The sequence below is a fragment of the Acanthaster planci genome, linkage group LG03, assembly GCF_054643075.1.
Source record: "Acanthaster planci isolate LZ-2023a linkage group LG03, COTS_SCS, whole genome shotgun sequence".
Taxonomy (NCBI): domain Eukaryota; kingdom Metazoa; phylum Echinodermata; class Asteroidea; order Valvatida; family Acanthasteridae; genus Acanthaster; species Acanthaster planci.
The window spans coordinates 22003584-22019458 of record NC_141779.1 but is presented as its reverse complement, the minus strand read 5'-3'; the positions used below and the strand labels follow the sequence as shown (position 1 = coordinate 22019458).

At 40.6% G+C, this 15875-nt stretch overlaps 2 protein-coding genes across 10 annotated transcripts in view; one reads left to right on the top strand and one right to left on the bottom strand.

Annotated features, from left to right (window-relative positions):
* The window catches only part of LOC147799728 (excitatory amino acid transporter-like), a 97678-nt gene extending 89321 nt beyond the window's left edge, over positions 1 to 8357 (bottom strand). For 2 of the 5 annotated variants that reach the window (XM_087134111.1, XM_087134112.1), the window contains exon 1: positions 8024 to 8140. The gene's annotated coding sequence lies outside the window, so the exon portion shown is untranslated. Of the gene's footprint in view, positions 1 to 2781; positions 3133 to 8023; positions 8141 to 8205 lie in introns of those variants that run through there. The other 3 variants (XM_087134110.1, XM_087134113.1, XM_087134114.1) reach the window with 2 other exon arrangements.
* Positions 8358 to 10851: 2494 nt separating this feature from the next.
* LOC110991120 (uncharacterized) overlaps positions 10852 to 15875 on the top strand; it is a 64310-nt gene continuing 59286 nt past the window's right edge. For 3 of the 5 annotated variants that reach the window (XR_015424763.1, XM_087134489.1, XM_087134494.1), the window contains exons 1-3: positions 10852 to 10903; positions 13661 to 13752; positions 14972 to 15130. The gene's annotated coding sequence lies outside the window, so the exon portion shown is untranslated. Of the gene's footprint in view, positions 10904 to 13660; positions 13753 to 14145; positions 14189 to 14971; positions 15131 to 15875 lie in introns of all 5 variants that reach the window. The other 2 variants (XM_087134490.1, XM_087134491.1) reach the window with 2 other exon arrangements.

Here is a 15875-nt window from a genome sequence, read left to right as displayed (position 1 = left end):
GACTATATACTCTCTAATTCTGCGGCCCAAATTCCACCCGCACATACAATGTTTTATTTCAGAATTGCTTGACTCAAAGAAAAAAAATGGTGTAACTCATATCAGTACTGCCAATATTACCAGTAAGCTAACATTTTAATAGTAGCAGAGTTGGGACACATCAAAACATGACGAACATTTAAAGCAGTTTGTGTTCCCTAAAATTCCTTAAATTGCACTAGCAGGAACACTAACATTATGTGACTGTATCATTTCTGTTCACATGATACACTAACAGGGAGATTACTGACACGCTTGTACAAGTACATTGTAAATAAAAATTCACTAACTAACAGTTTATTGTTTGTCTTTGAACATTCTTCTGGAATGAGTTTTATTTAAACAAAATGCATTCACTTTGATCAAATCTACATCCAATCACTTACAGCACAAATGTGTACCTGTATCCCTTCTTAAAGGGTGTGCTGCCTTCTATTCCACGACAGCAGAAACAGGGAAAAGGCTTATGAGTCACTGAACTTTTCGTCTGACAATTAAGTACCATGGGGCATACTTGGACAGGTTAATATAATGAAGCTCTGTTAATGGTTTGGATCGTCAAGGCCAGTAAGAGGCAAATCTCTCATCCTGTCTCCGGGAGGGAACGGCTTCATAAAACGATAATTGCCATATATTACTTCGAGGGAATATTGTAACCCTTGAAATTAAATGGATGCATTTCTGCAAGTAACTTCAGTCCAGTGACAGGGATATGTATCATTGTTGGCTAGATGTTTTTCAAGGTTTTTAAAAAAAAAAACAATTACCTTAAATACGGTATTGGCCCAGAAAAACAAACGTTTAAAAGACTTTGGTCATGCCATTTACATGTAAATTTCACTCTTTATTTTGATATAGCAGGAAGAATTAATAAACAGTTGGAATATGGTTGGAATTGTACTCAATGGTATAATATTTAGTGGAAAATCTCTCACTTGTGCTCAAGGGCAGCTTGAGCAAGAAAAAAGCAATACATCATTTGTATGTTTTTTTTATCCACCCCAAGCCGGGGCAAAGGAGGGTGCAGTCTTCCGAACTACGGATGTTCCTTTAGCGGGAACTGCACTTTGCTGGTTCCTACATAACTATGAAATGCATGGGCTATGGTTGCATTACGGCACCTGTTTTTAATTCCATGGTTCTCATTTCCGACCAACTATATTTTGGGCTTCTGACCTAAAAAAAAAGAGCAGTTTTTTTTCTACTGACCCTGCTAAGAAGACCCTGCCCCCAAAAAGTAAGTTGTGATTTAATACCTGTACAAAAACAGAACTGAAAATGGACATGAGCCATATGATTTAGCCCAAACATCAAAGTACCTGAAATCCACGTTACAGCATCAATACCACATCACAACAAGTGGTACATATCAGACCGCATCCAATGCACTGAACAGCATGAACAGAGTGTCATGTACATTTTTTTGGGGGGGGGACACTTCAGGGTTTTTTTGGCTTACTGACCCTTGGAGTTGAAAAAGATATGAGAACCACAGAACAATAAAAGGGTGCCCCTACTACGGACAAAATTATCACTCCCCACCAACATGGCTCTTTTTAACAGATGAGGGGTTTTTCTGCTCAGGGTGTATAAACAATACCAAAACAATCTTTCAATCATTGTTGGGGTTCTTTTTTGGTTCTTATCTTTTCTTTTCTTTCTTCCTTTTTAGCAGGATTTTGTGTGTGTTTGTTTTGGGTTTTTTTGGGACAAATTTGTTTTACCACATTCACAAAGCAAAAGTTTGCTGGGATGAAGTCAAGAAGCTGTGTCCACGGTTGTGCTCCCTTACCAGCTAAGTGAGCAATGTTTTAAACACACTCTTACCATACACAGGACGCACAGATTCATTATGTCCTGAGATTCCCGTACAACAATGAGAACACAGAGTACACAGAGTTTGAATAGCAACTGGTATACACACTAATGATTACTGACCAGTTTCCAAAAGGTTATAGAATCAGATTTGCACAGCAAACTGCAGGCGCTCTGGCAAGAATTGAAATCATTCAAGTGGTTTCAGGCTACCCCAGCTAATTAGCAGCTTTCAAGACATCCAGGAACTCTCACAAAGGAGGTAGTGAACAATGAACTTTGTTCTCCTCATTGGCAACCAGATTTAGAGCGAAGGTTTTGGAACAATCTGCCTTTGGACATAAAGTCCTTGCCTGTGAGAAGGCACTTTAGATAGAAGTCAACCTATTCAGCACCTTTCTCAGCACAAGAAAACACCTTTCCGACGAGAGCTAAAAGTGTGCTTAAACCACCTGGAATACCGCCAAGATGTGGGGAGGGGGGAGAGCCGGAACACTTGAACCCCCAGGGCAAGTTGTTCTCCCAGATTTGAGTGATAAAGGATGGAGATGAAAGAGTCCCCAGGCGCTACCCTGGTTTAATTGGCCACCTCCTATCAGCATCAACAAACAATGTCAGTTGAAAGTTGCAAAGAATCCAACATATTCCTGGGACAAGAAATGTCAGAGATCGGGATGTGAAAGAAAAAAATCTCTTTGAAATGTAGAACTTACAGCATTTTCACGGTTGCCCCATTATCAAGGTATTACAATGTTGTTCACAATGGTTGAACGTGACTTATTAGACAGACCAAATACATGTATATATGCAGTGCAATGCCTAGATCTTAAAGAAGGGCTCTAGCTGTGAACTGCATTATATCTACAGTATCCAAAGTTAAGAAGTGCAATGAAAGGTCCGTGTATATGGTATGATACAATTACTTACCAAGTAAACATGCATGAAATCCTACTGCTTCAAGTCACCACAAAAACTGCTGAATTTCCTTGAGGACAGAAATCCGGCTGAGGCAACACTGTGCACTGGTCCCAGAGCTTTCTGACTTGATGTGCTGGAGACACAGCAATCCACATCTAATACCCTCACAGTCAGTGAGAGGCGCAAGTGACTTCACCCTAAACCCAGGGCCAGTGAGAATTAGTGACGCTTGGCTGCGCAGGCACACACACACTTACTCTCTCAGTAAGCCGGTTAACCAATACACAGCGCTGATTGAAGTGAGCCCCACAATGACCAGAACTCCCAGGTCTCAGTCCAGGGTCTATATGTGCAGTGATATCTAAGGGGGATGCAGCTCAGTAGGCCCGCTCCTCACTGAGCATGCACAAAGAAAGATACATGTACGTCAGCAGAGAAGCTGATGATGATGACGACGATATGGGATGACATGCCTCCAAGATATACTTTATGGAGGTTACATACACATACCGGTACATGTACATGCAATAATAACACATAATGCACATCACTGACAGTGCCTCACCTACGGTACAACACTTTCTGCCCGTGATATATCATGGAGGAATAAACCCCCCCCCCCAAAAAAATGGGCATAACTATGAGTGAAGGGCTGTGAGATGTACATCTTTTCAAAAGACTGAGTCTGTAACCAGAAAGAAATACACACACACTGCAAATACAAAATGGTTTGCTCTGCTAATGACTCTGAAGGTTCGTCCTCCACGGTTCATCTGTGTCAGACCCATAATGTTGGCTCAACTGTTCAGTAGACGTAGGTAGGCTGAATAATCCATCCAGATACTGAATTCAGGCCTTTGACCCTCCATGTAAAAGGTGCTGACAAGGACAGTGATGCTGAATCAACTGGAAGGAGTGAGTGGGGGGAAGAACGTCCAACTTCTTGTCAGGATTACAAGCCTTAATTCTTCAGGTTTTTTCCTGAATGATCTTCTTTTCAGTTTACGCCATTCTTTACTCTAGTTTCTGGCTTATAAGTACGGTAGATGCCAAAGAGAGCAATGAAGACAAGGCAAACTTCTTTTACTGGTACATGTACTTTGTATGAGGAAACATCTTGCTTTCAAACACAGTCACTACAAAGATGTACTAAGCCCACGTGTGTCTTAAGAAAGTCAGCACACACAGAAAGCAGTTCAGAAAAATCTGCATTGGGACAAAATTGGCAGCAACTGTCTTACACACACCTCGCCTGAATCATTTGGTTGATCCAGTCGGTAGTACCAATTAATTTATGTTAGGGAACTATTTTACAAGCAAAAGAAATCCTACAGATAACAAAAAAATTTGAGATTAAATAGTAATTGGAAAGCTGGAGTATACGGAAGTACATAGCTTGCCACCACTTCTGACTTTTTCCAAAAAGACTGGGCTTTTCAAGTTTATGAATTCAACAAAGTACATCTATAAAACTGTACAGGCTACATGTGCCAGTAAATGCGAACAAGATCAAGTGCACAAGGGGTATCAATCTGGAAAATTTCACACATTCCTGCCAGCCACAGGATTATTTTCAACCTGGGTTTCACTCCTGACCCCTTCTGAAAGGCCGTGGTTGAGATGTTTCATCTGGGTGTGAAACACTGGGCCTGGTCCAAAATAGTAGGACTTGTGATAACACTTGTAAAGTTTGCACAACAATGAATAGTTGTACACTAAAGTCAGTTTTGTACTGTGACTTTTCATCTTGGTTTCAGAGTTCAGGTGTGAAATTAATTCTTTTTGCTTGTTTCTGGGGTCTAAATTGGCCCTGTGAGGCAACATGGCATTGTGAAACTGGGAGGAGGGAAAGAAGACAGAGGCAAGTTTATCCCAGCATTCAACTGTGTGGCTTGAAACGGCCTTTAGTTCCTGTCCAGAGTCCACAATGTGGAATCATGGGATGGTAATTCCACATTTTTATAAAAACCCTCATCAAAACTCATTGCTTTACAGTGGGATGAACTCATCTAAATCATGAATGAACTTAGAAGTCCTGAATGGTCTTCATACATTTTGACTATTAATTATAGAATATTAATTAATCACCCTCTGATGTCATTATTGGCTGGAACACATCAGGAAGTAGAAATAAAAGTGTCACATCTCACAAAAAGTTCTGACTGAAGGGGTTGCATAGTTGGCTATTTTTTTAATTTTAATGAATATTTATTGCATACAAAGACTTAAGAGCTTTTTTTGGGTGGGGGTTAAGTTTTCTTTACTGAGCATAATTTTACCATTATTAGTTTTGTGCACACTTATCACAACACTGCAAAATGATCAGTTTTCACAGATGATTCTGAGAGTATGACCATGGAATCTACGTCAGTGATATTGTGCAATTAAAAGATAATGGACCAATTTTTCACTAAATAAGTGAAATATTCCATTAGCCACTAACGGCTGATTTATCCACTGTTTCATTTCTCATGCACCTAATAATTTTGTTTCTTGTATTCAGAGCACCACAAGGCAACTGGCAATTATGGTCTAATTGCTTCCATCCTCAATTTTGAACGGCTTAGCTAAGACAATATGGTTTGTAAAAGAAAAAAACACCACTACAGATCTTGTAACACAAAATTAAGACTAGTCCAAAAGTCATTTGCTACAGTGAGCAAAGTCGTTGCGAACTCAACTGCAGGGACACAGCAGAAATGTATGTGACATAATGGGTTCGTCAACTGTGCGGCGCGGGGAGGGTACTGTTGATAGCTCACTGTACAGTTGAAAAGTCGAGTCAAACTGTACGCAATTTCTACTTTTTAATTCATTGGAATTCTTATTTTTCGTCTAATTTTCTCAAAATTAAAAAATTCTTTATTAGAAAAGCAACCTTTTACAATGGTTCTGGCTGAAAATGGATTTTTTGTATGGTTACTTTTTATTTGTGAAGACGTTTTTGTCTCGATCCTAAACTGATCCAGAACTAGGAAAGGTATCGTCGTCACTTTCGTCGATCGATTTTCAAAAATTGAAGTATCCAAAACACAGAGTTGACTTCTGACCATATTTCACTCCAATTTGAGGATTTTTTTTAGCTGCAGTCCTACTGAATAATTTTTGCGATCTGGAACTGGGAAAATGACTGTACCAAACCTATACAAACAAGAGACCGAAGGAGTTTTGTCTTACGAGGTGGAAGCACTGTTGATGTACATGTACACTTGCATGACTGTATTTGTTCAAACCCTGTGCAAACCCTGTCGGCCTACATGACTTTTGTGCGGAATTAGTGGTGCTTACTGTTTGAGTTAAAGAGTATTTTTGTCAAGTAAAACAATATGAATGAAAATTACTTTTTGGGATTGACGACAAAGCGAGAGCGGACTGTGTAATATTCTAGTGGTGCTGGGACTCCACAGGACGTGCGGTAAGTAGTGATCACGCACAAATTGTGCGGTTGATCGGCCTGTTTTTATAACCAAAGCACTAAATGTGCTCTACAAACCCAAAGAGTCAGAGAACCAGTTTAGATTTTTATACCAAGAAATATGCCGTTTCAAAATTATTTTTAACTTAAAGCAACATGAATTTCCTCAGTGACTCAGTGGAACTGTGGATGAGGAATTGAACAAAAAAAGCAGGCAGGATGTTTTCTGTATGTACAAAAGCATTTCAAATCTAAGTATTCTTTCATTGGAAAAAAGGGAAATGTTGACAGGTGCAAGTCATAATACAGTTGGCCAATCAAATGTCACTTGTCAAAGTACTTATACATTAAAATCTCGACAATTTGAACCTCAGGGGAATGTACTTTTCCTGAAAAAGTCTTTATTAAACTAAACCACTCCATCGTGGTACCTTCGTGTGACAAAACTTTCGTATCGCTTCAGTCATTTAACAAGGTGAAGCGCTGCTATTTTTTTCACTTGGGCTTCCCTATGTGTGGTCACATGACCTTTCCTTTTGCGGTCACATGGCCGCTGCAGTGTCAGCGATTGGACTGCCTGAAGGGGACTACAATTGGGCCCGCGTTGTAATCAGGTTAGTTTCAGCGTCTTGAAAGCCAGGATTACAGTTGCAGCTACATTGATTTATGCAACATGCAACCAACTGGTCCTCGTGAGAAAAGAAATTCACTTGCGATGACTCCTAACCTATATTGACTTCCGATACTTTCAACGCCGTTTGAAGAATTTTGGTGGCGGTTTTTTGAATCAGAAACTTCAAAATAAGTGGATATAATGGTGTGGGCATTGTTCACGTTACGGTGGTATTTTTGTACATAAAACTTTAAGCCTTTTAACCAGTGACGTACATGTACATAGCACTGATCTGGTCCACACGTGACATGACCAGCGCTCACCATTTGTGCACGCCACGTGCGTTCCGTGTGTATGCGGTCATGCAGCATCCGGGACATTTCCTTTGAGCGGTTGCAGGTGCATATATCATGTAGGTGGTTTGCAGCTCTGTCCTCTTTTCTGATGTTCCCCGTGAGCATTTGTTTTTCTGTTTCATACACCCACAAAAAAATTGCAAACTGAAGGTAACAATTTCGTTTGATAAAAAGGTAGGTAGATTAACTCCGACGTTTAGAACAATGTGCTGCTTGCTTCCTATGTACCAAAAAGAACCATGTTTTGGGCACATGGTCCAAATGCCATTTGTTATTAAGTGATTTCTTTTCCGGGTACCTGATGTTAACAAAAAACGGGTACCCGGTTCTAAAATTACCCGCAAATGCACACCCCTAATGGGGAGTGAAGAGAATTTTCTAAGTATTTCCCAACAACATAGGTAAATGTTTCTCAGTCCAGAATTCATGTCTTTCCAACATTTCTGTAATGACTGACTTTTACTGAGATAATATATGATGAGAAAAGTGAAGTCTGGATGCAACATTTTTTCTGGTGTTTTGAACTTTTGAGGTTTGCTGTGCTTCTGACATATTGAAAGGTTGGGAAGATCCTCCATGGTCATGATGGTTCGCTTTTCCTCCTTTTTTTGGCCACACTAATGACCGTTTACAGTGAGATGAAACGGTCCACGACACTGTCCCACTGAATTGTAGAAAGCTGCCACACGGTTGCACGCACTGCAACACCAGTTTGCTGTGAAACATCTCAAGACTCGACCAACACAGAAAGGCAACACTATCCCGACTATCTTTTTATGAATAAAAGTTATACACAGAGTGTCTGGCTGTATTTATCAGATTATCCACTAATGTTAGAGAAGGTGAACAATGTGACTTTTTACTTACCCTGTGGTCATTCCGTCAACAACTTCTCCCGATTTCGTACAGGTAGGTCACATGCAGGAGCGCTCGGAGCGTGCAGCCGGCCGGCCTAGCTTGATGCAAATCGTGACAGAAGTTTTGTGAGACAAATTTCGACACTTGCGTGAAACGATATTACTATGCGAAGAATGGAATCGAATACTTACTCAGACTTCGATAGCCGGTACGTAGTCACTGTACTGTAGGCCTAACACCGAAAAGAATAGTATTCACCGTTCACGTTGTCTGAAAAGTGACCGAATACAACGAACAGTTGCTTGCATTGAGTACAGTCACAATTTTACATGTATTCCAGTAATTCAACTTCTCGTTACTTCATAGTCACGGCTATCCCGTGCAGGTCACGATGTGTCAACTTTGATAAGTTTGTGTCGTCAGATGTTTATAAAGGTAGTATACAAATCAAAAGAGAGAGAAAAAAAGTCTGATTTGTTCAAGTGCCATTGATTTCATTTTCAAATTTTATATTGTTTAGGTTTTTTTTCGATTATATCGCACGGTTGATTTGGAATCGATACTATCATATGTTTCAACAGCGTGCTGCAGCTTGACGGATATGGGGGCGCTAATTCAGAACCGTTTGCGAAGAAACGCCTCTTCACGTGTATGTTGATAAAGCACCGATATCATATCACCTGATACCAGCGCTGCTGTTATGAGGGGAATCACTTCTGGATTTTTTTTTTAGGATATTCGATCAAGAAGAACAAATTATCGCCTTTGGATAGCATCTGTATCTTGTCTGTTTTTTTTCTCTCCTGTGTGTGGTTCGGCAGTTACAGGAAATAATCCAAAACACTTCCAAAAACTCGCGGTGATCACACGGTCCACCACCCCTGGACAATGGTCAACAAAATCTCATCAACTAAACCAACAAGCTTATCTGCAAGGCAAATAATCCGAGTAGATTGAGCGGTTATTTATTGGCAGTTTACTCAAGGATCAAATTCACATTCCGACTGAATGATCGACCGGAAGGTGTGATAATCTCCACACCAAGTGAGAAAAGAAAGCGGTGAGTGGTGATCACTAGAAAGGTCGCCGCGTCTGTCATACCCATCATGAACATTTCTTTGATGTGTGTTGCGTTTCTTCCCTGTATGTAGTCGGTCATTTTGCCAGTACTTAAAACAGAAATCCGGCAGATAAGACCATCATATGCCTTCGTATTGTTTTTCCGCATGAGTGGTACCTAAGGCCATGCATGTTTGAGTTATTGAGTATAACTGATGTGAGATTAAGTGGAGGATGGATCCAGAACAAAATCTTTTAAAAGGGACACTGGTTGAGTATTTCTTCATGTAACCTTCATATGGCCTTACTGGGGTGAGATAAGGGGAGTTTTGCGCCTTGTTAGAAAATGCACACACAGTCGCATCTCTTTATTTGAAAAACTTTTCTCTGTTCGAGGGGCATGCCCCCCGCGGCGTATCCAGTTTTTGGTGTGTGGGAGGGGGGGGGCAATTCAAAAACACGATATGTTGGGGGAGAACAAATATCAAAAGCCTTACGTTCCCGACATCTTTGCTTTTAGTTTTACTTCCGTGATGTTGCTTTCTAAGGGTTTTTGCGCTAGTGATATCCATAAATAGGCCTAAGTATACCGACTACTTTCTTTCCTACTTACTTATGAAGTATTATTGATTTGTGAATGGAATCCCCCTCCGCTGGATACGCCACTGATGCCCCCCTCTCTACAGTCCCCCTGTTCATCAATGGGTTGAGTTAGTCTTTCTGATGGCGAAAGAAACTCTTTAATATGATATTATGTGGTCCTAATAGAAGTAGAGTAGGGGCCCGACAGCATTGTCATCGATTATTCTACTCAACTTAACACTGAGAAAGGTATATTGATTGGCCCCAAGAAATCCGATGTACTGGTTGTATTAAACCCCCGAACGTGCAAACGGACAGGGACAAGCAGCGATGGAAACTAGAACGAGTGCATAGGATGCTGTACTTGCACGCCAATCAGTCTGTACATCCACGAACGTTGACAGACAGTAAGGGATAACTTTCACTATACACTCCGTCAGCCAAAGCATTTTGTACAGAATATAACAAAGCTTTATAAAATATTTTCCTAGAAGTGTAGAACGCATGAACAATTCAACCGCAGGGTCAACAGAATTTATGTTCAGGACGTGCCTAGGATTACCCGAAAGGGAGACTATATAGAAATGGCAGCAACTTGGGGGGGGAAGCAACATTGAGAAGCAAAAAATAGGAAACGGACATCAAATCCTGCAATCTGGTTCATTTTAAAAACAAATGTTCCAAATACAAATCTTCTGTTTTGTGATTGTAAAACATGTAGGATTACCGTGAGAGAATGTAGTCCAATCACTCGCAGCGTACGCCCTCGGTGTCTGTATTAAAAGGTGTTGCGCACTTTCACAAACTTTGTATGATACGATCCCTTCACCCCCCCCCCCCAAAAAAAAATTGTATGGCAATAAACTAATGACAAGCTCCTGTCCAACAGAAAGGTGTTCAGTGGACCCCCATCGACCACTGAGCTAAAGTTGAAGTACGGAGAGTAAAGAAATATCAACTCCGTTTATCTTTGAAAGTCACGGTGAGGAATGCTTTCGCTCGTCACCCAACGGCTTGTTCGGGCGTTGGGCGACGAGCGACGCACTGTTTTTAATATTTTCGCCACAAAAATAATAACGAGGGCGCTATTCAAAGTACAAGCGGGCACCAGCTGCAAAGAGCTAGCGGCTTCCGCTAGCTGGCCGCACCAGGTTCGCAGGTGTTCAAGTGACAAATAAAACTTAAGCCCTGCGTGTCAGTGATCGGTGCGGTCATTGACTGAACGGTGAGACGACGGGAAGACAGAAGGTGAAACACTTAACTTTTCAAATAGCATTTGTTCCTTGTAAACGCTACAGAAAAATTATGAAAGTATTTTGGCGTGCACATATTGGGGATTGTGAATTTGGGGACCCTGTTCCTATAATAGAAAGGAGACTGACATTTTACAACATTTTTGTAGCTTTTGAAGTCACCTTGGTAGATGACTGTGACATCATGCTCAGTAACTATTGGGTTAATGTTAAAAAAAAGGGCAGGGTTTTTAATTTTGAGGGAAATTATGAGGGAACACTGAGTATTTTAAGACATGACACATTTTGGATTCAACTGCGCGGCTGGCTTATAAGTAAGAAAGTCACATTTTCTCACAATTTACAATTTGAAATTTCTCCAAAATAGGGTCAGTGCAATAAATTGTATTTTTGTTGGGAGGGGGAACTTATCAGTTTTGCAAGATTAAAACGACAAAAAAACTGGGGGGGGTCCCCAAGTATAAAATCCCCCACATGCCTTGCCTGGTATAAGCCCTCGGCCTAGGCCTTCAGTTATAGGTATGTGAAATGAAATAAAGATAAATATCAGCAGATAAATATAAATGAAGTTAGGCCTATTTTTTTGGGGGGGGAGGATTTAATATTCCTATCTATACGTATTATAAAGAGACACAAAGTAAAACTGTAACCCAAACTGGAGTCTTTTTAGGACTGATAATTTCATAAATGTTTAAATACTTGGCATATTCAGTGGTAATTTCTTGGTGATTAAGCCGCAAAAGAATTTGAAAATGTTCTTCAGTACTTCTGAAAAGGAACAAAAAATAATGTCGGCACTAATTCATTATCATAATTACAAGAAGAACAGGGCCATACTCCAAGGCAAGACCAACCTGCCGAGTGCGTGGGCAATGGAAATGAAAATCCCGTCAAGATGGTTGTTATGACATACATGTGGAACTGCTGGTTATTTCTCAGCAATATGATTAATGTTAATTAGTAGTAATTAATTAAATCAGAGAATAGATGTGGAATATGACAGTGAAGCAAACCGCTGAAGTTTTCACTTAAATACTTCTGAATACGGCTAGGTGGGAGCTTGCTGGGAGAACCATCTTCCTTTTTTTCTTTGGTGGCATTGTCTTCCACCTGCTGAATGATTTTAAGAACAAAAATTCAGTAATTGTGACACGCAAAATGTAGGCCAAAAAGAAAGTCAAAGAAAAAAAGGGTTGAGAAATAGGCGAAGAAATAAAGTCAAAGAATAATTGAGAAAGAAAAAATCTACATAATCCATTGATTCTGAGTATATGTACGCATGTGCACAATAAATTTGTGCAAGAGTCAAGATTGCGCTTCACATTGCCGAACCTCATTGTTAAAAAAATTCAAATTTATTCAGTTGCTAAGGCCTGTTACCTTCACACATAAATAGGCCAAGGCATACATAGGGCCTACGCACTCTCCAGTTCATAAGGGACTTTGTCACAAAGGTGGACGCACCACGATTTTGCAGGCTGCCATTGGACAATCGCTGAAGTTGCGCGTTAACTTCTGGTTCCGTGTAAATGTCCAGTCACACAGACTTACAAGGTGCAAAGAGTATGCACAAATCTGATATGTCACATTCACAAGCAGCAGTGGATCTGTCTATGATGTCAGAAACTTGTTATTTTTGTTTCACGAATGCTGCATTGCTGCTTATTTTTGGTCTAGAGGATGGAGAATCGCTGAAATAGACTTGGGCTAAGCCTTAGATAACGTGAGCTAGGCGTGACAGTATAAATGATTGGGGGCACTGCAAGTAGTAGTAGGCCTAATTGTGAGCTGAATCAATTGATACTGTTTGATAACAAGGCCAGATTTTCCACTCTACCTGGAACTGGAGTAGGGGGAACCTATAACCATTTTCCCAGTTGACATTGTGGGATGACGTCACATCACCCATGACACAGGCCTACAGCTCATTTGCTCATGTTATAGCACACTTCTCCTGAGCACCTTCCCTGAGTTGGAGCTGTGCAGGAAGGACAATTACGGTGAAAATATCCCATTTCAAATATCTCAAGTTTGCTGACCCCCCCCACAAGTTTAGCAATTACTCAAGCCAAATTTTGGAAAAGTTCAAGCAAGTAACATTACTGACCACTAGAAACTGCGAAAGTTGTGGCAAATTTGAGTGGTACATTAGAAAGAATACAGTATCCTCAGACTGATGCCGCCTTTTTCATCATAACCTCAGCTATGGTCAGTCCTCGCAAATATTTTTGAAAAAAAATGATTTTGAGATACATTGAATATTTACGTTTTATTAGAAAATCCTTTGACCAGTTTGTGTCTTACAATCAAACCTTTATGCATCTAGCACCTAAATACTTTTTTCCCTGCACATCTCACCTTGTCAGGAATCTTTGCATGCCTTCTGATTCCAAGTTATTTCTAGAACCATGGCTGCCAGGCAGGAAAATCTTAATATGTGGTTCGCTCTTTAAATCTAAAAGACCATCATGGCTTCTTGTTGCAGTTCTGTTTTTTTTTTATATTTGGAATCCAAACACTGCACTTTTATCCATTGACTGTAGCTGTGCTAATTCTGATTATCAGTGAGACGTGTTATCAGCTCATCTCAAAGGCCAAGCGGATACGAGCTTATTAATTATCACTTCCAAAATAGTCCCAGCCTGATGAGCAGACCGGTCATCAGCTGGGGAATGGCCACTGGAAATTCGAATCACTTATCTCCCTATTTGTGTCGTCTCCTGTAAGTAGTTTGCTGTTTTGTTTCCTCCAGATAGCATCTGTAACAAAACATTTGTGGATAAACAGAGAACACCTAAGCATCATTTCTTCATAAAGAACACCCATGGTCAACATTTAAGGTAGGTCTTCTCAAAGCACTGACATTCAAGTTTGGGGTCTAGTGACCCAAATTAGAGGGTGTGTTTATAGGTATATTTGGGACCAGATACCTGTTTATATGATAAAACATAAAGAACACTTAACAGATGGCATTGGGTGCAATCTGGCCCGGTGGACCATGTGTCCGAAACAGGGCTCTTTTTGTACATAGGAAGCAGCACATTGTTCTGAATGTTTGAGGGGAATCTCCCCCACCTTGAATTCAACAAAGTGTTACCTTCAATTTGTACCAAAAATAGCTCTGTCGATCTCTAAACTGGAGTCATGACCACAGCACTTTTTTTTTTGAGCAGCACACTAGTTCTATTACTATTAAAGTTTACACACATTTTATTCTAGGAATTGTTGTTTTTACAGGTACCTGGCTAGAAAAAATAGAACCGGGTTTTGATATGGACAGGTGGGTATGGGCCTAATCCAAATCTTTAACTTTGTTGAGTAGTGGTGCATGGTTAGTAGCACTTGTAAAGTTTGGTGCTGTTCATTGTTAGAAAGGGTAAACTTGCATGTATATTACAGTGATGTATAGCCTTGTCAAACGTTCTGATTTAGAGAAGATATGGATATTTTGGCCGTCCCAACCTCAGCCAAACCCTCTATCGTGTTTTATTTTGTTACTTGCCTTGCAGTTGTACACGACAAGTTCAGCATGCGTTTCTTTTCCTAAATCCCTATAACCTACCACTTCCTGTGTACTTATGCTTGGCACTCAGTCTTCACTGAAGCAAGGTCTAAGTGGGATGTGACAGATGTGTCAATTCTATGGTACCTCATCATACCTTATCATAATGTTGCATTGATTGCCTGTTAGCATCTTCAAGTTTTTGTTTCCAGGATCATTTCTCAATTTTTTCTTTAGCAACTGATGTTTCACCTGTGCGGGTGACTCATGGAGTCACCGACACTGGGAAGTGACTACTGAGTGAACACATTGTGTATGAATGCATGTAGGCTTAACATCAGCTTCATGCAGAGAGCCAGTTGAGGGTGGCCTACTGAAACTCTCTTTGCCTCGAGGTGCATTTGGTTTTCCAGAATTTGGCTGTGAAAACTCTAGAAGTGGAAGAGTTCGAATTGTCCAAGGGGAAAGGAATCGCAGTTGGAATGGTCTTGATTTGGACGGGAGGGATCTTTTAGCATCAACCTGGGCACTGTTTTCTCTGATTCCTCCTGGGACTGGCAGACGCTCGGGGAGAGGAAATCACATCAAGTTTCGAGAAGATCGGGTCCTTGCCATTGCCTTCAGGGATACCTCAACTTGGCAGGCATTCAATAAGATTTGAAACTGTGGCCCCTGTAAATGGGACGTCCTGTCGTGGTCGTGGTCGGGGTGATGGAAAAGGTAAGGAAACACTGTCGAGGGAGGGGAGTAGGGGTGGCAGGGAATGCATTGAACGGAGAGTGGAGAGCGTGAAAAGTGACAGATTTTGAAATCGATGTCGTGGGTGTTTTGAGAGCATGGATAGATAAAAAAATCCTTCAGGATCACCAGTAAGTATTCAAAAGTTTATTTTCCATTTAGCCTAACTCCGAGGTTGGTTATAAATCCCTGAAAATTGTGAGTGCTCAGTGCAATGATACAGAAAACACATGAAATGATTCAAGCTGACATGTTGTCGTTCTGACGGTTAATGCTGTTGTGTAAATTAGGCCAGGTCGATGCATTCAGGACCAGATTCATTTCCAGATACCAAATTTATTTTGGCATGAGTGAAAAGTGCTGAATTTGCGGTTGATGCCTCGTCCAACAGTTGGTGCTTTGGGGCTGATTCTTCAACTAGAATCACTCATACAGGTGCACGTAAGCTTTTGCTGCGTAGAATCTATAATATTGAAAAGTTCACGAGTTGTTTGAAAACATACTGCTTTTATAGTCTTTGAGTTTTTATTCACGAGTTTTGGCCAAAAAATTAAAAAGAACTTGCGCATTAAATCACAATAGTCTGTTTTCCTCTATGCACAAGTGGGCGCAGCTAATTGATATCCTCTTCCTGTTGCGTGCTTCAGATGATGATGCTAAATCAACAGTTGATTAGCTGTGAGCAGGTGTCTCCATGTGTAAGAGATCCTTTAAGATCGTTGGCAAT